The sequence below is a fragment of the Tenrec ecaudatus genome, chromosome 1 (genome assembly GCF_050624435.1).
Source record: "Tenrec ecaudatus isolate mTenEca1 chromosome 1, mTenEca1.hap1, whole genome shotgun sequence".
NCBI classification, from domain to species: Eukaryota; Metazoa; Chordata; class Mammalia; order Afrosoricida; family Tenrecidae; genus Tenrec; species Tenrec ecaudatus.
In genome coordinates, this window is record NC_134530.1 from 277,988,765 (window position 1) to 278,012,726 (window position 23,962).

Here is a 23,962-nt window from a genome sequence, read left to right on the forward strand (position 1 = left end):
GCCCGCTAGGTAACCTAGATTGTCCAAGTGTCCGCTAGTTAACCTAGATAGTCCAAGTGCCCGCTAGTTAACCTATATAGTCCAAGAACCCGCTAGTTAACCTAGATAGTCCAAGTGCCCGCTGAGGAACCTACCTAGTCCAAGTACCCGATAGGGAACCTACATATTCAAAGTGCCCGTTAGGGAACCTAGATAGTCCAAGTGCCCGTAGGGAACCTATATAGTTCAATTGCCCGCTAGGGAACCTACATAGTCAAAGAGCCCGCTAGGGAACCTGCATTGTACAAGTGCCCGCTAATTAACCTAGATGGTCCAAGTGCCCGCTAGTTAACTTACATAGTCCAAGGTCAGCTAGTTTACCTAGATAGTCCAAGTGCCCGCTAGTTAACCTATATAGTCCAAGGTGAGCTACTTAACCTAGATAGTCCAAGTGCCCGCTAGTTAACCTATATACTGCAAGAACCCGCTAGTTAACCTAGATAGTCCAAGTTCCCGCTAGTTAACCTACATAGTCCAAGGGCCCGCTAGTTAACCTAGATATTCCAAGTGCCCACTAGTTAACCTACATACTCAAAGTGCCCTTAGGGAACCTATATAGTCCAAGTGCCCGCTAGGGGACCTGCATTGTACAAGTGCCCGCTAATCAACCTAGATAGTCCAAGAGCCCGCTAATTAACCTAGATAATCCAAGTGCCCGCTAGTTAACCTTGATCATCCAAGTGCCCGCTAGTTAACCTACATAGTCCAAGTGCCTGATAGGGAACCTACATAGTCCAAGTGCCCGCAGAGGAACCTACATAGTACAAGTGCCCGATAGGGAACCTACATATTCCAAGTGCCCGTTAGGGAACCTAGATGGTCCAAGTGCCCGTAGGGAACCTATATAGTCCAAGTGCCCGCTAGGGAAGCTACATAGTCAAAGTGCCCGCTAGGGAACCTGCATTGTGCAAGTGCCCGCTAGTTAACCTAGATAGTCCAAGTGCCCGCTAGTTAACCTACATAGTCCAAGGTCAGCTAGTTAACCTAGATAGTCCAAGTGCCCGCTAGGGAACCTACATAGTACAAGAACCCGCTAGTTAATCTAGATAGTCCAAGTGCCCGCTTGGGAACCTACATAGTCCAAGGGCCCGCTAGTTAACCTAGATATTTCAAGGGCGCTTTAGTTAACCTAGATCGTCCAAGTGTCCGCTAGTTAACCTACATAGTCCAAGTTCCCGTTAGGTAACCTAGATAGTACAAGTGCCCGCAAGGTAACCTACATAGTCCAAGTGCCCACTAGGTAACCTAGATAGTCCAAGTTCCTGTTAGCTAACCTAGATAATCCAAGTGCCCGCTAGGTAACCTACATAGTCCAAGTGCCCTTTCGTTAACCTAGATAGTCCAAGTGCCCGCTAGGTAACATACATAGTCAAAGGGTCCGCTAGGTAACCTATATAGTCCATGTGCCCGTTACCTAACCTAGATAGTCCAATTGCCCGCTATGCAACATACATAGTCTAAGTGCCCACTAGTTAACCTACATAGTCCAAGTGCCCACTAGGTAACCTAGATAGTCCAAGTGCCCGCTAGGTAACTTACATAGTCCAAATGCCCGCTAGGCAACCTAGATAGTCCAAGGGCCCGCTAGGTAACCTACAAAGTCTAAGAGCCCGCTAGGTTGTCTATATAATCCAAATGCCCGCTAGGGAACCTACATAGTCCAAGTGCCCGCTAGTTAACCTAGATCGTCCAAGTGCCCGCTAGTTAACCAACATAGTCAATGGGCCCACTAGTTAACCTACATAGTGCAAGAGCCCGCTAGTTAACCTAGATCGTACAAGTGTCTGCTAGTTAACCTACATAGTCCACGTGCCAGTTAGCTAACCAAGATTGTCAAAGGGCCCGCTAGTTAACATTGATCATCCAAGTGCCCGCTAGTTAACTTAGATAGTCCAAGTGCACGCTAGTTAACTTAGAGATTCCAAGTGCCCTCTAGTTAACCTAGATCATCCAAGTGCCCGCTAGTTAACCTACATTGTCCAAGGGCCTGCTAGTTAACCTACGTAATCCAAGGTCCGCTAGTTAACCTAGATACTCCAAGTGCTCGCTAGATAACCTACATAGTACAAGGGCCCGCTAGTTAACCTACATAGTCCAAGTGCCCGCTAAGTAACCTATATAGTCCAAGGTCCTGCTAGTTAACCTACATTGTCCAATGCCCGATAGGGAACCTACATAGTCCAAGTGCCCGCTGAGGAACCTACATAGTCCAAGTACCCGAAAGGGAACCTACATATTCCAAGTGCCCGTTAGGGAACCTAGATACTCCAAGTGCCCCTAGGGAACCTATATAGTCCAAGTGCCCGCTAGGGAACCTATATAGTCAAAGTGCCTGCTAGGGAACCTGCATTGTGCAAGTGCCCGCTAGTTAACCTAGATAGTCCAAGTGCCCGCTAGTTAACCTAGATAGTCCAAGTGCCCACTATTGTATGTACATAGTTCAAGTGCCCGCTAGGTAACGTAGATTGTCCAAGTGTCCGCGAGTTAACCTAGATAGTCCAAGTGCCCGCTAGTTAACCTATATAGTCCAAGAACCCGCTAGTTAACCTAGATAGTCCAAGTGCCCGCTGAGGAACCTACATAGTCCAAGTACCCGATAGGGAACCTACATATTCAAAGTGCCCGTTAGGGAACCTAGATAGTCCAAGTGCCCGTAGGGAACCTATATAGTTCAATTGCCCGCTAGGGAACCTACATAGTCAAAGAGCCCGCTAGGGAACCTGCATTGTACAAGTGCCCGCTAATTAACCTAGATGGTTCAAGTGCCCGCTAGTTAACTTAGATAGTCCAAGTGCCCGCTAGTTAACCTACATAGTCCAAGTGCCTGATAGGGAACCTACATAGTCCAAGTGCCCTCAGAGGACCTACATAGTCCAAGTGTCTGATAGGGAACCTACATATTCCAAGTGCCCGTTAGGGAACCTAGATAGTCCAAGTACCCGTAGGGTACCTATATACTCCAAGTGCCCGCTAGGGAACCTACATAGTCAAAGTGCCCGCTAGGGAACCTGCATTGTGCAAATGCCCGCTAGTTAACCTAGATAGTCCAAGTGCCCGCTAGTTAACTTACATAGTCCAAGATCAGCTAGTTTACCTAGATAGTCCAAGTGCCCGCTAGTTAACCTATATAGTCCAAGGTCAGCTACTTAACCTAGATAGTCCAAGTGCCCGCTAGTTAACCTATATACTCCAAGAACCCGCTAGTTAACCTAGATAGTCCAAGTTCCCGCTAGTTAACCTACATAGTCCAAGGGCCCGCTAGATAACCTAGATATTCCAAGTGCCCGCTAGTTAACCTACATAGTCAAAGTGCCCTTAGGGAACCTATATAGTCCAAGTGCCCGCTAGGGGACCTGCATTGTACAAGTGCCCGCTAATCAACCTAGATAGTCCAAGTGCCCGCTAATTAACCTAGATAATCCAAGTGCCCGCTAGTTAACCTTGATCATCCAAGTGCCCGCTAGTTAACCTACATAGCCCAAGTGCCTGATAGGGAACCTACATAGTCCAAGTGCCCGCTGAGGAACCTACATAGTACAAGTGCCCGATAGGGAACCTACATATTCCAAGTGCCCGTTAGGGAACCTAGATGGTCCAAGTGCCCGTAGGGAACCTATATAGTCCAATTGCCCGCTAGGGAAGCTACATAGTCAAAGTGCCCGCTAGGGAACCTGCATTGTGCAAGTGCCCGCTAGTTAACCTAGATAGTCCAAGTGCCCGCTAGTTAACCTACATAGTCCAAGGTCAGCTAGTTAACCTAGATAGTCCAAGTGCCCGCTAGGGAACCTACATAGTACAAGAACCCGCTAGTTAATCTAGATAGTCCAAGTGCCCGCTTGGGAACCTACATAGTCCAAGGGCCCGCTAGTTAACCTAGATATTTCAAGGGCGCTCTAGTTAACCTAGATCGTCCAAGTGTCCGCTAGTTAACCTACATAGTCCAAGTTCCCGTTAGGTAACCTAGATAGTACAAGTGCCCGCAAGGTAACCTACATAGTCCAAGTGCCCACTAGGTAACCTAGATAGTCCAAGTTCCTGTTAGCTAACCTAGATAATCCAAGTGCCCGCTAGGTAACCTACATAGTCCAAGTGCCCTTTCGTTAACCTAGATAGTCCAAGTGCCCGCTAGGTAACAAACATAGTCAAAGGGTCCGCTAGGTAACCTATATAGTCCATGTGCCCGTTACCTAACCTAGATAGTCCAATTGCCCGCTATGCAACATACATAGTCTAAGTGCCCACTAGTTAACCTACATAGTCCAAGAGCCCACTAGGTAACCTAGATAGTCCAAGTGCCCGCTAGGTAACTTACATAGTCCAAATGCCCGCTAGGCTACCTAGATAGTCCAAGTGTCCGTTCGTTAACCTAGATAGCCAAGTGCCCGCTAGGTAACCTAGACAGTCCAAGTGTCTGCTAGGTAACTTACATAGTCCAAATGCCTGTTCGTTAACCTACATAGTCCAAGGGCCCACTAGTTAACCTAGATCGTCCAAGTGTCCTCTAGTTAACCTGCATAGTCCAAGTGCCCGCTAGGGAACCTACATAGTCCAAGTGCCGCTAGGTAACCTACATAGTGCAAGTGCCCGGTAGTTAACATAGATAGCCCAAGTGCCCGCTAGGGAACGTACATAGTCCAAGTGCCCGCTAGGTAACCTAGATAGTGCATGTGCCCGGTATTGACCTACATAGTCCAAGTGCCCGCTAGGTAACCTAGATAGTCCAAGGGCCCGCTAGTTTACCTACATAGTCCAAGTGCCCGGTAGTTAACTTACATAGTCCAAGTGCCCACTCTGGAACCTACATAGTCCAAGTGCCTGCTAGGGAACCTACATAGTTCAAGTGACCGTAGGGAACATACAGAGTCCAAGTGCCCGCTAGGGAATCTACATAGTCCAAGGGCCCGCTAGTTTACGTAGATAGTCCAAGTGCCGCTACATAATCTACATAGTCAAAGTGCCCGCTAGGGAACCTACATAGTCCAAGTGCCCTCTAGTTAACCTACATAGTCCAAGTGCCTGCTAGGTAAACTACATAGTCCAAGTGCCCACTAGGTAACCTAGACAGTCCGATTGCCCCATACATAACCTAGAGAGTCCAAGTACCCGATTGGGAACCTACATAGTCTAAGTGCTCGCTAGGGAACCTACATAGTCCAAGTGCTCGCTAGGCAACCTACATTGTGCAAGTGCCCGTTAGTTAACCTAGATAGTCAAAGTGCCTGCTAGGTAACCTAAATCGTCCAAGTGCCCGCTAGGGAACCTACATAGTCCAAGTGCCCGCTAGGTAACCTAGATAGTCCAAGTGCCCGTTAGCTAACCTAGATAGTCGAAGTGTCCGCTAGTTAACCTACATAGTCCAAGTGCCCGCTTGGTAACCTAGACATTCCAAGTGACCGCTAGGTTACCTACATAGTCCAAGTGCACGTTGGTTAACCTTGATAGTCCAAGTGCCCGCTAGGGAAACTACATAATCCAAGTGCCCCCTAGTTAACCTAGATAGTCCAAGTGCCCGCTAGTAAACCTAGATAGTCCAAGGGCCCGCTAGGGAACCTACATACTCCAAGGGCACGCTAGAGAACCTACATAGTCCATATGCCCGTTAGTTAACCTAGATAGTCCAAGTGACTGCTTGGTAACCTAGATAGTCCAACAGCCCGCTAGGTAACCTACATACTCCAAGAACCCGCTAGGTAACGTAGATAGTTCAAGTGCCAGCTAGGTAAGCTAGATATTCCAAGTGCCCGCTAGGTAACCTACAAAATCTAAGTGCCCACTAGGTTATCTATGTAGTCCAAATGCCCGCTAGGGAATCTACATAGTCCAAGGGCCCACTAGTTAACCTACATAGTCCAAGTACCCGCTAGTTAACCTAGATCGTCCAAGTGCCCGCTAGGTAACCTACATAGTCCAAGGGCCCGCTAGTTAACCTTCATTGTCCAAGGGCCCGCTAGGTAACCTACAAAGTCTAAGAGCCCGCTAGGTTGTCTATATAATCCAAATGCCCGCTAGGGAACCTACATAGTCCAAGTGCCCGCTAGTTAACCTAGATCGTCCAAGTGCCCGCTAGTTAACCAACATAGTCAATGGGCCCACTAGTTAACCTACATAGTGCAAGAGCCCGCTAGTTAACCTAGATCGTACAAGTGTCTGCTAGTTAACCTACATAGTCCACGTGCCAGTTAGCTAACCAAGATTGTCAAAGGGCCCGCTAGTTAACATTGATCATCCAAGTGCCCGCTAGTTAACTTAGATAGTCCAAGTGCACGCTAGTTAACTTAGAGATTCCAAGTGCCCTCTAGTTAACCTAGATCATCCAAGTGCCCGCTAGTTAACCTACATTGTCCAAGGGCCTGCTAGTTAACCTACGTAATCCAAGGTCCGCTAGTTAACCTAGATACTCCAAGTGCTCGCTAGATAACCTACATAGTACAAGGGCCCGCTAGTTAACCTACATAGTCCAAGTGCCCGCTAAGTAACCTATATAGTCCAAGGTCCTGCTAGTTAACCTACATTGTCCAATGCCCGATAGGGAACCTACATAGTCCAAGTGCCCGCTGAGGAACCTACATAGTCCAAGTACCCGATAGGGAACCTACATATTCCAAGTGCCCGTTAGGGAACCTAGATACTCCAAGTGCCCCTAGGGAACCTATATAGTCCAAGTGCCCGCTAGGGAACCTACATAGTCAAAGTGCCTGCTAGGGAACCTGCATTGTGCAAGTGCCCGCTAGTTAACCAAATAGTCCAAGTGCCCACTATTGTATGTACATAGTTCAAGTGCCCGCTAGGTAACCTAGATTGTCCAAGTGTCCGCGAGTTAACCTAGATAGTCCAAGTGCCCGCTAGTTAACCTATATAGTCCAAGAACCCGCTAGTTAACCTAGATAGTCCAAGTGCCCGCTGAGGAACCTACATAGTCCAAGTACCCGATAGGGAACCTACATATTCAAAGTGCCCGTTAGGGAACCTAGATAGTCCAAGTGCCCGTAGGGAACCTATATAGTTCAATTGCCCGCTAGGGAACCTACATAGTCAAAGAGCCCGCTAGGGAACCTGCATTGTACAAGTGCCCGCTAATTAAACTAGATGGTTCAAGTGCCCGCTAGTTAACCTAGATAGTCCAAGTGCCCGCTAGTTAACCTACATAGTCCAAGTGCCTGATAGGGAACCTGCATAGTCCAAGTGCCCTCAGAGGACCTACATAGTCCAAGTGTCTGATAGGGAACCTACATATTCCAAGTGCCCGTTAGAGAACCTAGATAGTCCAAGTACCCGTAGGGTACCTATACACTCCAAGTGCCCGCTAGGGAACCTACATAGTCAAAGTGCCCGCTAGGCAACCTGCATTGTGAAAATGCCCGCTAGTTAACCTAGATAGTCCAAGTGCCCGCTAGTTAACTTACATAGTCCAAGGTCAGCTAGTTTACCTAGATAGTCCAAGTGCCCGCTAGTTAACCTATATAGTCCAAGGTCAGCTACTTAACCTAGATAGTCCAAGTGCCCGCTAGTTAACCTATATACTCCAAGAACCCGCTAGTTAACCTAGATAGTCCAAGTTCCCGCTAGTTAACCTACATAGTCCAAGGGCCCGCTAGTTAACCTAGATATTCCAAGTGCCCGCTAGTTAACCTACATAGTCAAAGTGCCCTTAGGGAACCTATATAGTCCAAGTGCCCGCTAGGGGACCTGCATTGTACAAGTGCCCGCTAATCAACCTAGATAGTCCAAGTGCCCGCTAATTAACCTAGATAATCCAAGTGCCCGCTAGTTAACCTTGATCATCCAAGTGCCCGCTAGTTAACCTACATAGTCCAAGTGCCTGATAGGGAACCTACATAGTCCAAGTGCCCGCTGAGGAACCTACATAGTACAAGTGCCCGATAGGGAACCTACATATTCCAAGTGCCCGTTAGGGAACCTAGATGGTCCAAGTGCCCGTAGGGAACCTATATAGTCCAAGTGCCCGCTAGGGAAGCTACATAGTCAAAGTGCCCGCTAGGGAACCTGCATTGTGCAAGTGCCCGCTAGTTAACCTAGATAGTCCAAGTGCCTGCTAGTTAACCTACATAGTCCAAGGTCAGCTAGTTAACCTAGATAGTCCAAGTGCCCGCTAGGGAACCTACATAGTACAAGAACCCGCTAGTTAATCTAGATAGTCCAAGTGCCCGCTTGGGAACCTACATAGTCCAAGGGCCCGCTAGTTAACCTAGATATTTCAAGGGCGCTCTAGTTAACCTAGATCGTCCAAGTGTCCGCTAGTTAACCTACATAGTCCAAGTTCCCGTTAGGTAACCTAGATAGTACAAGTGCCCGCAAGGTAACCTACATAGTCCAAGTGCCCACTAGGTAACCTAGATAGTCCAAGTTCCTGTTAGCTAACCTAGATAATCCAAGTGCCCGCTAGGTAACCTACATAGTCCAAGTGCCCTTTCGTTAACCTAGATAGTCCAAGTGCCCGCTAGGTAACATACATAGTCAAAGGGTCCGCTAGGTAACCTATATAGTCCATGTGCCCGTTACCTAACCTAGATAGTCCAATTGCCCGCTATGCAACATACATAGTCTAAGTGCCCACTAGTTAACCTACATAGTCCAAGAGCCCACTAGGTAACCTAGATAGTCCAAGTGCCCGCTAGGTAACTTACATAGTCCAAATGCCCGCTAGGCAACCTAGATAGTCCAAGTGTCCGTTCGTTAACCTAGATAGCCAAGTGCCCGCTAGGTAACCTAGACAGTCCAAGTGTCTGCTAGGTAACTTACATAGTCCAAATGCCTGTTCGTTAACCTACATAGTCCAAGGGCCCACTAGTTAACCTAGATCGTCCAAGTGTCCTCTAGTTAACCTGCATAGTCCAAGTGCATGCTAGTTAACCTACATAGTCCAAGTGCCGCTAGGTAACCTACATAGTGCAAGTGCCCGGTAGTTAACATAGATAGTCCAAGTGCCCGCTAGGGAACGTACATAGTCCAAGTGCCCGCTAGGTAACCTAGATAGTGCATGTGCCCGGTATTGACCTACATAGTCCAAGTGCCCGCTAGTTTACCTACATAGTCCAAGTGCCCGGTAGTTAACTTACATAGTCCAAGTGCCCACTCTGGAACCTACATAGTCCAAGTGCCTGCTAGGGAACCTACATAGTTCAAGTGACCGTAGGGAACATACAGAGTCCAAGTGCCCGCTAGGGAATCTACATAGTCCAAGGGCCCGCTAGTTAACGTAGATAGTCCAAGTGCCACTACATAATCTACATAGTCAAAGTGCCCGCTAGGGAACCTACATAGTCCAAGTGCCCTCTAGTTAACCTACATAGTCCAAGTGCCTGCTAGGTAAACTACATAGTCCAAGTGCCCACTAGGTAACCTAGACAGTCCGATTGCCCCATACATAACCTAGAGAGTCCAAGTACCCGATTGGGAACCTACATAGTCTAAGTGCTCGCTAGGGAACCTACATAGTCCAAGTGCTCGCTAGGCAACCTACATTGTGCAAGTGCCCGTTAGTTAACCTAGATAGTCAAAGTGCCTGCTAGGTAACCTAAATCGTCCAAGTGCCCGCTAGGGAACCTACATAGTCCAAGTGCCCGCTAGGTAACCTAGATAGTCCAAGTGCCCGTTAGCTAACCTAGATAGTCGAAGTGTCCGCTAGTTAACCTACATAGTCCAAGTGCCCGCTTGGTAACCTAGACATTCCAAGTGACCGCTAGGTTACCTACATAGTCCAAGTGCACGTTGGTTAACCTTGATAGTCCAAGTGCCCGCTAGGGAAACTACATAATCCAAGTGCCCCCTAGTTAACCTAGATAGTCCAAGTGCCCGCTAGTAAACCTAGATAGTCCAAGGGCCCGCTAGGGAACCTACATACTCCAAGGGCACGCTAGAGAACCTACATAGTCCATATGCCCGTTAGTTAACCTACATAGTCCAAGTGCCTGCTTGGTAATCTAGATAGTCCAACAGCCCGCTAGGTAACCTACATACTCCAAGAACCCGCTAGGTAACGTAGATAGTTCAAGTGCCAGCTAGGTAAGCTAGATATTCCAAGTGCCCGCTAGGTAACCTACAAAATCTAAGTGCCCACTAGGTTATCTATGTAGTCCAAATGCCCGCTAAGCAATCTACATAGTCCAAGGGCCCGCTAGTTAACGTAGATAGTCCAAGAGCCGCTAGTTAATCTACATAGTCCAAGGGCCCACTAGTTAACCTACATAGTCCAAGTACCCGCTAGTTAACCTAGATCGTCCAAGGGCCCGCTAGGTAACCTACATAGTCCAAGGGCCCGCTAGTTAACCTTCATTGTCCAAGGGCCCGCTAGGTAACCTACAAAGTCTAAGAGCCCGCTAGGTTGTCTATATAATCCAAATGCCCGCTAGGGAACCTACATAGTCCAAGTGCCCGCTAGTTAACCTAGATCGTCCAAGTGCCCGCTAGTTAACCAACATAGTCAATGGGCCCACTAGTTAACCTACATAGTGCAAGAGCCCGCTAGTTAACCTAGATCGTACAAGTGTGTGCTAGTTAACCTACATAGTCCACGTGCCAGTTAGCTAACCAAGATTGTCAAAGGGCCCGCTAGTTAACATTGATCATCCAAGTGCCCGCTAGTTAACTTAGATAGTCCAAGTGCACGCTAGTTAACTTAGAGATTCCAAGAGCCCTCTAGTTAACCTAGATCATCCAAGTGCCCGCTAGTTAACCTACATTGTCCAAGGGCCTGCTAGTTAACCTACGTAATCCAAGGTCCGCTAGTTAACCTAGATACTCCAAGTGCTCGCTAGATAACCTACATAGTACAAGGGCCCGCTAGTTAACCTACATAGTCCAAGTGCCCGCTAAGTAACCTATATAGTCCAAGTGCCCGATCGGTAACCTAATTAGTCCAAATGTCCGATAGGGATCCTACATAGTCCAAGTGCCCGCTAGGTAACCTACATAGTCAAAGTGCCCGTTCGTTAACCTAGATAGTCCAAGTGCCCGCTAGGAAACCTACATAGTCCAAGTGCCCACTAGGTAACCTAAATAATCCAAATGCCCGCTAGGGAAACTACATAGTCCAAGTGCCCGCTAGTTAACCTAGATAGTCCAAGTGCCCGCTAGTAAACCTAGATAGTCCAAGGGCCCGCTAGATAATCTAGATAGTCCAAGAGCCCGCTAGTTAACCTACATATTCCAAGGGCTCTCTAGTTAACGTAGATAGTCCAAGTGCCCGCTAGGGGACGTACATAGTCCAAGTGGCCGCTAGGTAACCTAGATAGTCCAAGTGCCCACTATTGTATGTACATAGTTCAAGTGCCCGCTAGGTAACCTAGATTGTCCAAGTGTCCGCTAGTTAACCTACATGGTCCAAGTGCCCAATAGGGAACCTACATATTCCAAGTGCCCATTAGGAAACCTAGATAGTCCAAGTGTCCGTAGGGAACCTATATAGTCCAAGTGCCCGCTAGGGAACCTACATAGTCAAAGTGCCCGCTAGGGAACCTGCATTGTGCAAGTGCCCGCTAGTTAACTTAGATAGTCCAAAAGCCCGCTAGTTAACTTACATAGTCCAAGGTCAGCTAGTTAACCTAGATAGTCCAAGTGCCCGATAGGGAACCTACATAGTCCAAGTGCCCGCTGAGGAAGCTACATAATCCAAGTACCCGATAGGGAACCTACATATTCAAAGTGCCCGTTAGGGAACCTAGATAGTCCAAGTGCCCGTAGGGAACCTATATAGTCCAAGTGCCCGCTAGGGAACCTACATAGTCCAAGTGCCCGCTAGTTAACCTAGATCGTCCAAGTGCCCGCTAGTTAACCAACATAGTCAATGGGCCCACTAGTTAACCTACATAGTGCAAGAGCCCGCTAGTTAACCTAGATCGTACAAGTGTCTGCTAGTTAACCTACATAGTCCACGTGCCAGTTAGCTAACCAAGAGAGTCAAAGGCCCGCTAGTTAACATTGATCATCCAAGTGCCCGCTAGTTAACTTAGATAGTCCAAGTGCCCGCTAGTAAACCTAGATAGTCCAAGGGCCCGCTAGTTAATCTAGATAGTCCAAGTGCCCGCTAGTTAACCTACATATTCCAAGGGCCCTCTAGTTAACGTAGATAGTCCAAGTGCCCGCTAGGTGACGTACATATTCCAAGTGGCCGCTAGGTAACCTAGATAGTCCAAGTGCCCACTATTGTATATACATAGTTCAAGTGCCCGCTAGGTAACCTAGATTGTCCAAGTGTCCGCTAGTTAACCTACATAGTCTAAGTGCCCGCTAGGTAACCTAGGTAGTCCAAGGTCCTGCTAGTTAACCTACATAGTCCAATGCCCGATAGGGAACCTACATAGTCCAAGTGCCCGCTGAGGAAGCTACATAGTCCAAGTACCCAATAGGGAACCTACATATTCCAAGTGCCCGTTAGGGAACCTAGATAGTCCAAGTGCCCGTAGGGAACCTATATAATCCAATTGCCCGCTAGGGAACCTACATTGTCAAAGAGCCCGCTAGGGAACCTGCATTGTACAAGTGCCCGCTAATTAACCTAGATAGTCCAAGTGCCCGCTAGTTAACCTAGATAGTCCAAGTGCCCGCTAGTTAACCTTGATCATCCAAGTGCCCGCTAGTTAACCTACATATTCCAAGTGCCTGATAGGGAACCTACATAGTCCAATTGCCTGCAGAGGAACCTACATAGTCCAAGTGTCCGATAGGGAACCTACATATTCCAAGTGCCCGTTAGGGAACCTAGAAAGTCCAAGTGCCCGTCGGGAACCAATATAGTCCAAGTGCCCGCTAGGGAACCTACATAGTCAAAGTGCCCGCTAGGGGACCTGCATTGTGCAAGTGCCCGCTAGTTAACCTAGATATTCCAAGTGCCCGCTAGTTAACCTACATAGTCAAAGTGCCCTTAGGGAACTTATATAGTCCAAGTGCCCGCTAAGGAACCTGCATTGTACAAGTGCCAGCTAATCAACCTAGATAGTCCAAGTGCCCGCTATTTAACCTAGATAATCCAAGTGCCTGCTAGTTAACCTTAATCATCCAAGTGCCCGCTAGTTAACCTACATAGTCCAAGTGCCTGATAGGGAACCTACATAGTCCAAGTGCCCGATAGGGAACCTACATATTCCAAGTGCCCATTAGGGAACCTAGATAGTCCAAGTGCCCGGAGGAACCTATATAGTCCAAGTGCCCGCTAGGGAACCTACATAGTCAAAGTGCCCGCTAGGGAACATGCATTGTACAAGTGCCCGCTAATTAACCTAGATAGTCCAAAAGCCCGCTAGTTAACTTACATAGTCCAAGGTCAGCTAGTTAACCTAGATAGTCCAAGTGCCCGATAGGGAACCTACATAGTCCAAGTGCCCGCTGAGGAAGCTACATAGTCCAAGTACCCGATAGGGAACCTACATATTCCAAGTGCCCGTTAGGGAACCTAGATAGTCCAAGTGCCCGTAGGGAACCTATATAGTCCAAGTGCCCGCTAGGGAACCTATATAGTCAAAGTGCCCGCTAGGGAACCTGCATTGTGCAAGTGCCCGATAGTTAACCTAGATATTCCAAGTGCCCGCTAGTTAACCTACATAGTCAAAGTGCCCAAAGGGAACCTATATAGTCCACGTGCCCTCTAGGGAACCTGCATTGTGCAAGTGCCCGCTAGTTAACCTAGATATTCCAAGTGCCTGATAGGGAACCTACATAGTCCAACTGCGCGCAGAGGAACCTACATAGTCCAAGTGCCCGATAGGGAACCTACATATTCCAAGTGACGGTAGGGAACCTAGATAGTCCAAGTGCCCGTAGGGAACCTATATACTCCAAGTGCCCGCTAGGAAACCTACATAGTCAAACTGCCCGCTAGGGAACCTGCATTGTGCAAGTGCCCGCTAGTTAACCTAGATAGTCCAAAAGCCCGCTAGTTAACTTACATAGTCCAAGGTCAGCTAGTTAACCTAGATAGTCCAAGCGCCCGCTAGTTAACCTACATGGTCCAAGGTCAGCTAGTTAACCTAGATAGTCCAAGTGCCCGCTAGTTAAAATACATAGTCCAAGAACCCGCTAGTTAACCTAGATAGTCCAAGTGCCCGCTAGTCAACCTACATAGTCCAAGGGCCCGCTAGTTAACCTAGATATTCCAAGTGCCCGCTACTTAACCTACATAGTCAAAGTGCCCTTAGGGAACCTATATAGTCCAAGTGCCCGCTAGGGAACCTGCATTGTACAAGTGCCAGCTAATCAACCTAGATAGTCCAAGTGCCCGCTAGTTAACCTAGATAATCCAAGTGCCTGCTAGTTAACCTTAATCATCCAAGTGCCCGCTAGTTAACCTACATAGTCCAAGTGCCTGATAGGGAACCTACATAGTCCTAGTGCCCGCTAGTTAACCTACATATTCCAAGAAACCGCTAGTTAACCTAGATAGTCAATGTGCCCGCTAGTCAACCTACATAGTCCAAGGGCCCGCTAGTTAACCTATATATTCCAAGTGCCCGCTAGTTAACCTTGATCGTCCAAGTGTCCGCTAGTTAACCTACATAGTCCAAGTTCCCGTTAGGTAACCTAGATAGTAAAAGTGCCCGCAAGGTAACCTACATAGTCCAAGTGCCCACTAGGTAACCTACATAATCAAAATGCCCTTTCGTTAACCTAGATGGTCCAAGTGCCCGCTAGGAAACCTACATAGTCCAAGTGCCCACTAGGTAACCTAAATAATCCAAATGCCCGCTAGGGAAACTACATAGTCTAAGTGCCCGCTAGTTAACCTAGATATTCCAAGGGCCCGCTAGTTAATCTAGATAGTCCAAGTGCCCGCTAGTTAACCTACATAGTCCAAGGGCCCTCTAGTTAACCTAGATAGTCCAAGTGCCCGCTAGGGGATGTACATAGTCAAAGTGCCTTCAGAGGAACCTACATAGTCCAAGTGTCCGATAGGGAACCTACATATTCCAAGTGCCCCTTAGGGATCCTAGATAGTCCAAGTGCCCGTAGGGAACCTAGATAGTCCAAGTGCCCGCTAGGGAACCTACATAGTCAAAGTGCCCGCTAGGGAACCTTGATAGTCCAAGTGCCCACTATTGTATGTACATAGTTCAAGTCCCCGCTAGGTAACCTTGATTGTCCAAGTATCCGCTAGTTAACCTACATAGTCCAAGTGCCCGCTAGGTAACCTAGATAGTCCAAGGTCCTGCTACTTAACCTACATAGTCCAATGCCCGATAGGGAACCTACATAGTCCAAGTGCCCGCTGAGGAACCTACATAGTCCAAGTACCCGATAGGGAACCTACATATTCCAAGTGCCCTTTAGGGAACCTAGATAGTCCAAGTGCCCGTAGGGAACCTATATAGTCCAATTGCCCGCTAGGGAACCTACATAGTCAAAGAGCCCGCTAGGGAACCTGCATTGTACAAGTGCCCGCTAATTAACCTAGATAGTCCAAGTGCGCGCTAGTTAACCTTGATCATCCAAGTGCCCGCTAGTTAACCTACATAGTCCAAGAACCCGCTAGTTAACCTAGATAGTCCAAGTGCCCGCTAGTCAACCTACATAGTCCAAGGGCCCGCTAGTTAACCTAGATATTCCAAGTGCCCGCTAGTTAACCTAGATCGTCCAAGTGTCCGCTAGTTAACCTACATAGTCCAAGTTCCCTTTAGGTAACCTAGATAGTACAAGTGCCCGCAAGGTAACCTACATAGTCCAAGTGCCCACTAGGTAACCTACATAGTCAAAGTGCCCGATCATTCACCTAGATAGTCCAAGTGCCCGCTAGGAAACCTATATTGTCCAAGTGCCCACTAGGTAACCTAAATAATCCAAATGCCCGCTTGGGAAACTACATAGTCCACGTGCCAGCTAGTTAACTTAGATAGTCCAAGTGCCCGCTAGTAAACCTACATAGTCCAAGGGCCCTCTAGTTAACCTAGATAGTCCAAGTGCCCGCTAGGGGACGTACATAGTCCAAGTGCCCGCTAGGTAATCTTGATAGTCCAAGAGCCCACTATTGTATGTACGTAGTTCAAGTGCCCGCTAGGTAACCTAGATTGTCCAAGTGTCCGCTAGTTAACCTACATAGTCCAAGTGCCCGCTAAGTAACCTAGATAGTCCAAGGTCCTGCTAGTTAACCTACATAGTCCAATGCCCGATAGGGAACCTACATAGTCCAAGTGCCCGCTGAGGAAGCTACATAGTCCAAGTACCCGATAGGAAACCTACATATTCCAAGTGCCCGTTAGGGAACCTAGATAGTACAAGTGCCCGTAGGGAACCTATATAGTCCAATTGCCCGCTAGGGAACCTACATAGTCAAAGAGCCCTCTAGGGAACCTGCATTGTACAAGTGCCCGCTAATTAACCTAGATAGTCCAAGTGCCCGCTAGTTAACCTAGATAGTCCAAGTGCCCGCTAGTTAACCTTGATCATCCAAGTGCCCGCTAGTTAACCTACATATTCCAAGTGCCTGATAGGGAACCTACATAGTCCAATTGCCTGCAGAGGAACCTACATAGTCCAAGTGTCCGAAAGGGAACCTACATATTCCAAGTGCCCGTTAGAGAACCTAGATAGTCCAAGTGCCCGTAGGGAACCTACATAGTCAAAGTGCCCGCTTGGATACCTGCATTGTGCAAGTGCCCGCTAGTTAACCTAGATATTCCAAGTGACCGCTAGTTAACCTACATAGTCAAAGTGCCCATAGGGAACCTATATAATCCAAGTACCCGCTAGGGAATCTGCATTGTACAAGTGCCAGCTAATCAACCTAGATAGTCCAAGTGCCCGCTAGTTAACCTAGATAATCCAAGTGCCTGCTAGTTAACCTTAATCATCCAAGTGCCCGCTAGTTAACCTACATAGTCCAAGTGCCCGCAGAGGAACCTACATAGTCCAAGTGCCCGATAGGGAACCTACATATTCCAAGTGCCCGTTAGGGAACCTAGATAGTCCAAGTGCCCGTAGGGAACCTATATAGTCCAAGTGCCCGCTAGGGAACCTACATAGTCAAAGTGCCCGCTAGGGAACCTGCATTGTGCAAGTGCCCGCTAGTTAACCTAGATAGTCCAAAAGCCCGCTAGTTAACTTACATAGTCCAAGGTCAGCTAGTTAACCTAGACAGTCCAAGTGCCCGCGAGTTAACCTACATAGTCCAAGGTCAGCTAGTTAACCTAGATAGTCCAAGTGCCCGCTAGTTAACCTAGACCGTCCAAGTGTCCGCTAGTTAACCTACATAGTCCAAGTTCCCGTTAGGTAACCTAGATAGTAAAAGTGCCCGCAAGGTAACCTACATAGTCCAAGTGCCCACTAGGTAACCTACATAGTCAAAGTGCCCTTTCGTTAACCTAGATGGTCCAAGTGCCCACTAGGAAACCTACATAGTCCAAGTGCCCACTAGATAACCTAAATAATCCAAATGCCCGCTAGGGAAACTACATAGTCCAAGTGCCCGCTAGTTAACCTAGATAGTCCAAGTACCCGCTAGTATACCTGTATAGTCCAAGGGCCCGCTAGTTGATCTAGATAGTCCAAGTGCCCGCTAGTTAACCTACATAGTCCAAGGGCCCTCTAGTTAACCTAGATAGTCCAAGTGCCCGCTAGGGGACATACATAGTCCAAGTGCCTGCAGAGGAACCTACATAGTCCAAGTGTCCGATAGGGAACCTACATATTCCAAGTGCCCGTTAGGGATCCTAGATAGTCCAAGTGCCCATAGGGAACCTAGATAGTCCAAGTGCCCGATAGGGAACCTACATACTCAAATTGCCCGCTAGGGAAACTTGATAGTCCAAGTGCCCACTATTGTATGTACATAGTTCAAGTGCCCGCTAGGTAACCTACATTGTCCAAGTATTCGCTAGTTAATCTACATAGTCCAAGTGCCCGCTAAGTAACCTAGATAGTCCAAGGTCCTGCTAGTTAACCTACATAGTCCAATGCCCGATAGGGAACCTACATATTCCAAGTGCCCGCTGAGGAACCTACATAGTCCAAGTACCCGATAGGGAACCTACATATTCCAAATGCCCTTTAGGGAACCTAGATAGTACAAGTGACCGTAGGGAACCTACATAGTCATAGAGCCCGCTAGGGAACCTGCATTGTACAAGTGCCCGCTAATTAACCTAGATAGTCCAAGTGCCCGCAAGTTAACCTTGATCATCCAAGGGCCCGCTAGTTAACCTACATAGTCCAAGAACCCGCTAGTTAACCTAGATAGTCCAAGTGCCCGCTAGTCAACCTACATAGTCCAAGGGCCCGCTAGTTAACCTAGATATTCCAAGTGCCCGCTAGTTAACCTAGATCGTCCAAGTGTCCGCTAGTTAACCTACATAGTCCAAGTTCCCTTTAGGTAACCTAGATAGTACAAGTGCCCGCAAGGTAACCTACATAGTCCAAGTGCCCACTAGGTAACCTACATAGTCAAAGTGCCCGATCATTCACCTAGATAGTCCAAGTGCCTGCTAGGAAACCTACGTTGTCCAAGTGCCCACTAGGTAACCTAAATAATCCAAATGCCCGCTTGGGAAACTACATAGTCCACGTGCCCGCTAGTTAACTTAAATAGTCCAAGTGCCCGCTAGTAAACCTACATAGTCCAAGGGCCCTCTAGTTAACCTAGATAGTCCAAGTGCCCGCTAGGGGACGTACATAGTCCAAGTGCCCGCTAGGTAATCTTGATAGTCCAAGAGCCCACTATTGTATGTACATAGTTCAAGTGCCCGCTAGATAACCTAGATTGTCCAAGTGTCCGCTAGTTAACCTACTCATCCAAGTGCCCGCTAAGTAACCTAGATAGTCCAAGGTCCTGCTAGGTAACCTACATAGTCCAATGCCCGATAGGGAACCTACATAGTCCAAGTGCCTGCTGAGGAAGCTACATAGCCCAAGTACCCGATAGGGAACCTACATATTCCAAGTGCCCGTTAGGGAACCTAGATAGTCCAAGTGCCCGTAGGGAACCTATATAATCCAATTGCCCGCTAGGGAACCTACATAGTCAAAGAACCCGCTAGGGAACCTGCATTGTACAAGTGCCCGCTAATTAACCTAGATAGTCCAAGTGCCCGCTAGTTAACCTAGATAGTCCAAGTGCCCGCTAGTTAACCTTGATCATCCAAGTGCCCGCTAGTTGACCTAAATATTCCAAGTGCCTGATAGGGAACCTACATAGTCCAATTGCATGCAGAGGAACCTACATAGTCCAAGTGTCCGATAGGGAACCTACATATTCCAAGTGCCCGTTAGGGAACCTAGATAGTCCAAGTGCCCATAGGGAACCTATATAATCCAAGTGCCCGCTAGGGAACCTACATAGTCAAAGTGCCCGCTAGGGAACCTGCATTGTGCAAGTGCCCGCTAGTTAACCTAGATATTCCAAGTGCCCGCTAGTTAACCTACATAGTCAAAGTGCCCATAGGGAACCTATATAGTCCAAGTGCCCGCTAGGGAACCTGCATTGTACAAGTGCCAGCTAATCAACCTAGATAATCCAAGTGCCCGCTAGTTAACCTAGATAATCCAAGTGCCTGCTAGTTAACCTTAATCATCCAAGTGCCCGCTAGTTAACCTACATAGTCCAAGTGCCTGATAGGGAACCTACATAGTCCAAGTGACCGCAGAGGAACCTACATAGTCCAAGTGCGCGATAGGGAACCTACATATTCCAAGTGCCCGTTAGGGCACCTAGATAGTCCAAGTGCCCGTATGGAACCTATATAATCCAAGTGCCCGCTAGGGAACCTACATAGTCAAAGTGCCCGCTAGGGAACCTGCATTGTGCAAGTGGCCGCTAGTTAACCTAGATAGTCCAAAAGCCCGCTAGTTAACTTACATAGTCCAAGGTCAGCTAGTTAACCTAGATAGTCCAAGTGCCTGCTAGTTAACCTACATAGTCCAAGAACCCGCTAGTTAACCTAGATAGTCCAAGTGCCCGCTAGTCAACCTACATAGTCCAAGGGCCCGCTAGTTAACCTAGATATTCCAATTACCCGCTAGTTAACCTAGATCGTCCAAGTGTCCGCTAGTTAACCTACATAGTCCAAGTTCCCGTTAGGTAACCTAGATAGTACAAGTGCCCGCAAGGTAACCTACATAGTCCAAGTGCCCACTAGGTAACCTACATAGTCAAAGTGCCCGTTCGTTAACCTAGATGGTCCAAGTGCCCGCTAGGAAACCTACATAGTCCAAGTGCCCGCTAGTTAACCTAGATAGTCCAAGTGCCCGCTAGTAAACCTAGATAGTCCAAGGGCCCGCTAGTTAATCTAGATAGTCCAAGTGCCCGCTAGTTAACCTACATAGTCCAAGGGCCCTCTAGTTAACCTAGATAGTCCAAGTGCCCGCTAGGGGACGTACATAGTCCAAGTGCCCGCTAGGTAACCTTGATAGTCCAAGTGTCCACTATTGTATGTACATAATTCAAGTGCCCGCTAGGTAACCTAGATTGTCCAAGTATCCGCCAGTTAACCTACATAGTCCAAGTGCCCGCTAAGTAACCTAGATAGTCCAAGGTCCTGCTACTTAACCTACATAGTCCAATGCCCGATAGGGAACCTACATAGTCCAAGTGCCTGCTGAGGAACCTACATAGTCCAAGTACCCGATAGGGAACCTACATATTCCAAATGCCCTTTAGGGAACATAGATAGTCCAAGTGCCCGTAGGGAACCTATTTAGTCCAATTGCCCGCTAGGGAACCTACATAATCAAAGAGCCCGCTAGGGAACCTGCATTGTACAAGTGCCCGCTAATTAACTTAGATAGTCCAAGTGCCCGCTAGTTAACCTTGATCATCCAAGTGCCCGCTAGTCAACCTACATAGTCCAAGGGCCCGCTAGTTAACCTAGATATTCCAAGTGCCCACTAGTTAACCTAGATCGTCCAAGTGTCCGCTAGTTAACCTACATAGTCCAAGTTCCCTTTAGGTAACCTAGATAGTACAAATGCCCGCAAGGTAACCTACATAGTCCAAGTGACCACTAGGTAACCTACATAGTCCAAGTGCCCTTTCGTTAACCTAGATAGTCCAAGTGCCCGCTAGGAAACCTACATAGTCCAAGTGCCCACTAGGTAACCTAAATAATCCAAATGCCCACTTGGGAAACTACATAGTCCAAGTGCCCGCTAGTTAACCTAGATAGTCCAAGTGCCCGCTAGTAAATCTACATAGTACAAGGGCTCTCTAGTTAACCTAGATAGTCCAAGTGCCTGCTAGGGGACGTACATAGTCCAAGTGCCCGCTAGGTAATCTTGATAGTCCAAGTGCCCACTATTGTATGTGCATAGTTCAAGTGCCCGCTAGGTAACCTAGATTGTCCAAGTGTCCGCTAGTTAACCTACATAGTCCAAGTGCCCGCTAAGTAACCTAGATAGTCCAAGGTCCTGCTAGTTAACCTACATAGTCCAATGCCCGATAGGGAACCTACATAGTCCAAGTGCCCGCTGAGGAACCTACATAGTCCAAGTACCCGATAGGGAACCTACATATTCCAAGTGCCCGTTAGGGAACCTAGATAGTCCAAGTGCACGTAGGGAACCTATATAGTCCAATTGCCCGCTCTGGAACCTACATAGTCAAAGAGCCCGCTAGGGAACCTGCATTGTACAAGTGCCCGCTAATTAACCTAGATAGTCCAAGTGACCGCTAGTTAACCTTGATCATCCAAGTGCCCGCTAGATAACCTACATAGTCAAAGTGCCTGATAGGGAACCTACATAGTACAAGTGCCCGCAGAGGAACCTACATAGTACAAGTGTCCGATAGGGAACCTATATATTCCATGCCCGTTAGGGAATCTAGATTGTCCAAGTGCCCGTAGGGAACCTATATAGTCCAAGTGTCCGCTAGGGAACCTACATAGTCAAAGTGCCCGCTAGGGAACCTGCATTGTGCAAGTGCCCGCTAGTTAACCTAGATAGTCCAAAAGCCCGCTAGTTAACTTACATACTCCAAGGTCAGCTAGTTAACCTAGATAGTCCAAGTGCCCGCTAGTTAACCTACATAGTCCAAGGTCAGCTAGTTAACCTAGTTAGTCCAAGTGCCCGCTAGTTAACCTACATAGTCCAAGGGCCCGCTAGTTAACCTAGATAGTCCAAGTGCCCGCTAGTCAACCTACATAGTCCAAGGGCCCGCTAGTTAACCTAGATATTCCAAGTGCCTGCTAGTTAACATAGATCGTCCAAGTGTCCGCTAGTTAACCTACATAGTCCAAGTTCCCGTTAGGTAACCTAGATAGTACAAGTGCCCGCAAGGTAACCTACATAGTCCAAGTGCCCACTAGGTATCCTACATAGTCAAAGTGCCCGTTCGTTAACCTAGATGGTCCAAGTGCCCGCTAGGAAACCTACATAGTCCAAGTGCCCACTAGGTAACCTAAATAATCCAAATGCCCGCTAGGGAAACTACATAGTCCAAGTGCCCGCTAGTTAACCTAGATAGTCCAAGTGCCCGCTAGTAAACCTAGATAGTCCAAGGGCCCGCTAGTTAATCTAGATAGTCCAAGTGCCCGCTAGTTAACCTACATAGTCCAAGGGCCCTCTAGTTAACCTAGATAGTCCAAGTGCCTGCTAGTAAACCTACATAGTCCAAGGGCCCTCTAGTTAACCTAGATAGTCCAAGTGCCCGCTAGGGGACGTACATAGTACAAGTGCCCGCTAGGTAACCTTGATAGTCCAAGTGCCCACTATTGTATGTACATAGTTCAAATGCCCGCTAGGTAACCTAGATTGTCCAAGTATCCGCTAGTTAACCTACATAGTCCAAGTACCCGCTAAGTAACCTAGATAGTCCAAGGTCCTGCTACTTAACCTACATAGTCCAATGCCCGATAGGGAACCTACATAGTCCAAGTGCCCGCTGAGGAACCTACATAGTCCAAGTACCCGATAGGGAACCTACATATTCCAAATGCCCGTTAGGGAACCTAGATAGACCAAGTGCCCGTAGGGAACTTATATAGTCCAATTGCCCGCTAGGGAACCTACATAATCAAAGAGCCTGCTAGGGAACCTGCATTGTACAAGTGCCCGCTAATTAACCTAGATAGTCCAAGTGCCCGCTAGTTAACCTTGATAATCCAAGTGCCCGCTAGTTAACCTACATAGTCAAAGAACCCGCTAGTTAATCTAGATAGTCCGAGTGCCCGCTAGTCAACCTACATAGTCCAAGGGCCCGCTAGTTAACCTAGATATTCCAAATGCCCGCTAGTTAACCTAGATCGTCCAAGTGTCCGCTAGTTAACCTACATAGTCCTAGTTCCCTTTAGGTAACCTAGATAGTACAAATGCCCGCAAGGTAACCTACATAGTCCAAGTTCCCACTAGGTAACCTACATAGTCCAAGTGCCCTTTCGTTAACCTAGATAGTCCAAGTGCCCGCTAGGAAACCTACATAGTCCAAGTGCCCACTAGGTAACCTAAATAATCCAAATGCCCGCTTGGGAAACTACATAGTCCAAGTGCCCGCTAGTTAACTTAGATAGTCCAAGTGCCCGCTAGTAAATCTACATAGTCCATGGGCCCTCTAGTTAACCTAGATAGTCCATGTGCCCGCTAGGGGACGTACATAGTCCAAGTGCCCGCTAGGTAATCTTGATAGTCCAAGTGCCCACGATTGTATGTACATAGTTCAATTCCCCGCTAGGTAACCTAGATTGTCCAAGTGTCCGCTAGTTAACCTACATAGTCCAAGTGCCCGCTAAGTAACCTAGATAGTCCAAGGTCCTGCTAGTTAACCTACATAGTCCAATGCCCGATAGGGAACCTACATAGTCCAAGTGCCCGCTGAGGAACCTACATAGTCCAAGTACCCGATAGGGAACCTACATATTCCAAGTGCCCGTTAGGGAACCTAGATAGTCCAAGTGCACGTAGGGAAGCTATATAGTCCAATTGCCCGCTAGGGAACCTACATATTAAAGAGCCCGCTAGGGAACCTGCATTGTACAAGTGCCCGCTAATTAAC